This window comes from Nicotiana sylvestris, chromosome 12, assembly GCF_000393655.2.
Source record: "Nicotiana sylvestris chromosome 12, ASM39365v2, whole genome shotgun sequence".
NCBI classification, from domain to species: domain Eukaryota; kingdom Viridiplantae; phylum Streptophyta; class Magnoliopsida; order Solanales; family Solanaceae; genus Nicotiana; species Nicotiana sylvestris.
This window is the reverse complement of record NC_091068.1, coordinates 19,921,071-19,927,349: the sequence shown is the minus strand read 5'-3', so window position 1 is coordinate 19,927,349 and position 6,279 is coordinate 19,921,071.

Below are 6,279 nucleotides of genomic sequence, written 5' to 3'. Positions count from 1 at the left end.
ATTGAAGGATATTGTGATGCAAATTGGATCACCGGTTCAACTGATTCGAAGTCCACAAGTGGATATGTATTCACTATTGGTGGAGGAGCGGTATCTTGGAAGTCGTCCAAACAAACATGTATTGCCCGCTCTACAATGGAGGTTGAGTTCATAGCCTTAGATAAAGCCGGTGAAGAAGCTGAATGGCTCCGGAATTTTTTGGAAGACATTCCATTTTGGCCCAAACCGTTGGCACCAATATGCATACATTGTGATAGCCAAGCAGCAATTGGAAGGGCTGGGAGCGTTATGTATAACGGTAAATCTCGTCATATACGACGAAGACATAAAACCGTTAGACAACTACTCTCTAGAGGAATTATCACGATTGACTATGTAAGGTCAAGTGATAATGTATCGGATCCACTTACAAAAGGCCTAACTAGAGAGGTAGTTGAGAAATCATCGAGGGAAATCGGACTATCGCCGAGAACAAGTCATTGTGGCGGTAACTCTACCTAGAAGACTGGAGATCCTTAGATCTAGGTTCAAGGAGATCAAACAAAGTCATTAATGACGGTTCAACATTGTCAACAAAAATTTTGGTCCATTCTCGTGATGAGACAATGTTCAGTACCAAGGATAAAGTATTAAGGCTTTTTAATGATTTCTAAATTTGATACAGGGTATATCAAATGGTGTATCTACGGGATGGAACGTTTAGGAATCACCTATGTAAGTGTGAAGTGTTAGCCGCTTCAAGGAGAATTTTGCAAGGCCAATTCTCTACGCACTTATGAAACCAGACAGTGTTCATGGCTGAAACGAACACAACAATAAGAACCAAAGACGGTTAAGGGATTGATTGTGTGACTTATGGTTGTCTAAGTATACACTAAAGTTCGACAGTTCAAAGATATCAAATCTACCGATTGACCTAGTATATCCGACATAAGTTCACTACGGAAAGTTCAAAGGAAAACCTACTTATCCAGATGCAATTAATCCTTGCTTGCAAATCACACAAGTTTTTCATGCATACTTCCGTGATATAGCCATTCCCCATTCATGTGGGGGATTGTTGAGTTTCTTTTTAATATAGAAAGGTATTAAAAAGAGGGTGTATGGGAAATGGAGGGAAATGAAAATTTTGAGTAAACTTTTAAGTTTTCCTCTCCTTTTAATGAGACATTGTCCCTCATTGGTAGAGGAAAAAGAGTTTGGTGGGTTTATATACAAATGCACTTCATGTAGCTCTTAAAGAGTTAGGAAGAAGGCAAGCCTCGCGCCGTCGTCGCTCGCTCGCTCGCTCGACTTGGCTATGGATACGTCTACGACTTTGGCTTCGGCTTCGGATTTGGATTTGGTCAAATGATCAATTGATTAATTAATTTTTTGCACCAAATTTATTTGTTAATAGTAAATATTAACGTAATAATATCCGTGTTTGTAACGGATGTATTCCAAATCCGTGGATATGTTCCAGCAACAAGTGCTCATTCCACCATACATAATGCCACCATACATAATGCTCCATTATAACAGATTGGTGCTACATCCACCATGGAAAAAGTTCTCCACTAAATGAGTGGAATTGCACTATAAATAGATGGTGAGCAAATTGTTGAAACACACAGAAAAAATGGACATAAAATAGAAAGCAACGAGCAATCTGATTTCCTCTTCTGTTATCGCTCAACATTGGCTATAAATTGCATTTTCTTCCTCTCAGAATTTCCATTCGACTTCTGAGTTCTCCTTCTTTCTTGTGCATTGCTTTTAACTACAAACAAAGCAACCGTAAGTGTGATTTGGTGCCGAACTTTGTGTTCGCTAAAACACTGGGGTTTGAAGTACCGCTACACCAATGTGTAATTCGTTCTATCCTGGGAGAAAATAATCCATAACCTTGGGTACTAGGAGGGGATTAAATTCATTAAGGAAACACTGTGAATTCAGTGGGCTCGAATTAATTTTTGGTTCATTTATATCATTTATATTTACGTTTATAAGCTAACGTTCTAATTTCCAGAATCATTATTTACAAATATAGGCTTAATAACAGGTTTTGGGGTGGTTTTGTGGTGACATTTTGGTTGAAGGTGCGGGTCGTTTTTGTTGCAGTGGCGTGTTTGATCGAAGAAGAAGCGAGAAATGATGGGGGTGTCGAGAAGATGAAGACCAGGGGGATGGGATCCTTTATGAAAATCCACGCCGCTCCCCTCAATTCTTGGGCATTCTTTTTCGTGTCCCCTTCCTTTAGGCCTTACTTCCCCTATGTATAGGTCTAGGTCTAGGTCTAATGTGTATATTTTTGTGTATTTTGCCAATTAGTCCCTATGTATTATTGTGTTAAGTCCTTATGGTCTTTTTATTTATTTTTTGTTCCAAAGAAGAGTCTAGAAGGGTCCCTAGGATTAACTTAATGGGTATTGGATATTGAGCTTAAGGAATGGGCTAGAAACTTGGGCCTTTATGACTAGCTATGTTTAAAATTAGCTTAATTAACTAAAAGTATTATCAAAAATATTAATTAGCTCTACTTAAGTAAAAATAATTATTAAAATAAGACTGACGGTTAAAACAAAACTATTTTTTTGGTATTTTTTCAAGATTAAAAATGACTACAACACATTAATGAAACTATTTTTTCTAATTTTTATTTTCTTGTAATAAAATAAAGTAAAAGAGTAAAAATGAGTTGAAATAACTATATTAGGCCTAAACTAAATATTTACGTGCTAAAATATGAAAAATCTTGGGGAGGGTCAAAAATCACATGTCTACACATATGGGTGATAGTCGACAGGCTCATGAAATCAGCTCATTTCCTACCGGTCAGATCTACATATACAATAGAGGATTATGCAAAATTATTTATTAAGGAGATAGTACGACTACATGGAGTACCTGTATCTATTATATCTGACGGTGGAGCCCAGTTTACAGCACATTTTTGGAGGTCATTTCAGAAATGTCTAGGAACTCAGGTGAATCTCAACACAACTTTTCATCCACAAACGGATGGACAAGTCGACTGCACGATTCAGACGCTCGAGGATATGTTACGAGCATGTGTGCTGGATTTTAAAAGAAGTTGGGATGAACATCTACCTCTTATCGAGTTTTCATATAATAACAGTTAACACTCCAGTATCCAAATGGATCCGTACGAGGCTTTGTATGGGCGCAGGTGCAGATCTCCCATATGGTGGTTTGATGTTGGAGAATCTGGGTTACATGGTCCAGACCTGGTTCAACAAACCATAAAAAAGGTAAAGCTTATCCGAGAGCGACTATTGACAACTCAGAGTCGTCTGAAGTCATATTCTGACGTGCAGCAATGAGATTTAGAGTTCGAGGTTAATGACTGGGTATTCTTAAAGGTGTCACCTATGAAAGGTGTAATGAGGTTTGGAAAGAAAGGCAAGCTTAGCCCACGGTATATTGGGCCTTATAGGATCATTCGGAGAGTGGGCCAAGTAGCTTATGATTTAGAATTGCCCTCGGAATTGGAGTTTGTTCATCCAGTTTTTCACGTATCTATGTTACGAAAGTGCATTGGCGATCCTATCCAAGTGGTGCCCACAGATGATGTATATATTACAGAGGAATTTTCATACAAGAAAATTTCGATTGCCATCCTCAACCGACAAATCCGCAACCTACGAAATAAGGAGATAGCATCCGTGAAGATTTTATGGAGAAGTAAGAAGGTGGAAGAGATGATGTGGGAAGCAGAGGAAGAAATAAAGTCTAAATACCCCCACCTATTTCAAACTGAAGATATGACTCGAGTGTATAAACTCTCAGGCCAGTAGGTCATCAGGTAAACTCTCATTTTTAACTCTCAGAATTTATAGTAGACAGTTGTGTGAGGCCAAGTGTTGCTATTTATAGACAGTGGCCGTGTATGGCATGTATATTAAGTTTTTTGGCTACGTACAGGTTGGTTTCAGTCAGATGTACGGAAGAGACTCCGACAAAAATGTTCCCAAAGTATCTAAGAATAGACATTCAAGGACGAATGTTTCTAAGGGGGGAAAGAAGTTACATCTCGCGTTTTTTTTCGTATGTTAAAGTTTCGTCTTCAGTAAATTGACATAAACTCGGGGATGATATTATCTGGAGGTTAGCATATTTATGCTATTTATAACAAGCAATAAATAAATATCATGAATGATAAAGGATGCATGAATTAGAGAAAATGAGTTTCGTTGAAAATGACCAATTTGGGATAAAATACGGATCAAGTAATAATACCCGATTATTATAAACTAGTACCATGCAAGGTACCATATGACCACGGTAGTATAATGTATATATAAAGTATATTAAAAATAAGTAGAATTTTAAGTAATTTATGGTAATTTTTAAATTATGCGGGTAATTAATTAATTACTGGGTAACATAACATTACCCAATTAACTAATAAGTGGATAAAAAAATTAATAAAATTAACCTCCCAAAAACGTGGCACAAGGCCACTAATTGAGGAAGATGACTCACTACACATAAGTGTAGGTGTCTACCTAATAACCAAACTAGTATTAGTACCCGCGCGATGCGCGGATAATTAAAAAGAACGATCTACACCATAAAGTTTAATATGTTAGTGTTAATACCATCTTTAAAACCAAACATTAAAAACATTTTAAGACTCCAGTAAAACTTTCATTCCATCTCCTAATAAATGTTCCATAAAAAATAATGATACTATACAATTTGTTTGATATGAATGTTCCACAAAAAATAATGATGCTATACAATTTGCTTGATATGTAGCACGTGCCTAAGGAAATATTTTTGTAGCAAATGCTCATTACATATTGCAGTGCATTTTTCAGAAGTTGTCCTCTGTATTGAGGTTTATCACTACAAAAAAATATGGGTAAAAACTCAAGAATTTCTGGTAAACCTCTGCCACTAACATTTTGGAAAATTGAAAACCTAATTATGCGTAAGACACCTTACATTTCCTAATGCTTGTATTGAAAGTACGAAAATCCCAATAGTTGCATGAATTCGATCTCCCTAAAATAAAAAATTTGAAAAGAAATTTAAGTTAGTAAGGCGCATAAGTTGAAGAAAATACATCACAACTCGAAAAAATAACATGTAAAAGAGTATGTACCTTTTCATCTTGAATAATTAATTCAATTAAATTAGAATTTTCTAGTTTCTCGCGATCTGGAATGTGTCATAATCTAACAACACGACCCTTTAAATTCCAACTCATTTTGGACATTAATATTTCGCTGATATAGTTATAGTTTGGAGCTATACTATGCAGAAGTTTGTGTGGAAGCTAAACCCTAAGTAATGTAGAGAAGCCAAACATAAGCAAAAGTTGTTTAAATAAAGATTCCTAAGGAAAGACAATCTAGTAAATCAATTTTTAAGTATATGAAATCCTAATTTTTAAAAAGGTATGTGTAAATCAATTTGTATGAGTGAGTGCGCAAAAAATGATATGGATCTTCATTTTTTAGCTTTTGGCTTATTTTAATTTTCAACATTTTTTTTGTGGTTAATTAAAATTTGTTAACCACCAAGCCTTAATTTTTCTTGTCTTTTTCCTTTGTCCTCTTGTTCATTTTTCAATATTATTTCCTTTAATATAATATAGATGTAAGATACAAAATGTTTATTTAATTATTTCTCTCTTAAAAAAGAATACCTACAATAACTGAATTATACACAAAATTTAATTAAAAATATCTATAATAATGTTTATTGTTCGTAAATAAGGTAAGATACAAAGCTTGTACTAAATATAGAATTATTATTTCAACTTAAAATTAATGTGTAAGATACAAAACGAAATTTTAATTGATTCTTTCTAAAAAAAAGGATACCTACCATAACTGAATTATACACAAAATTTAATTAAAGATACCTATAATTATAGTATATTGGTCTGTTTAATGAAAATTGTGTCTTTTTTTGTGTGTACGACCAAAAGATTCTACTTTGGTCATTAAATAGAGAACATTTTAGTTTAATTAATTCTTTCTTAAAATTTTCAGTCTATTTTTAGCATAATATAGACGTAAGACAAAATATTTATTTAATTAATTCTTTCTTGAAAAAGAATACGTACCATAATTGAATTATACACAAAATTTAATTAAAGATACTTATAGCAATGTATATGATACCTATATTAATATATATTGTTCACAAATAAGGTCAGATACAAAGCTTGTACTAAATATAGATTTATTATTTCAACTTAAAATTAATGTGTAAGATCCAAAATAAAATTATAATTGATTCTTTCTCGAAAAAGGATGCCTA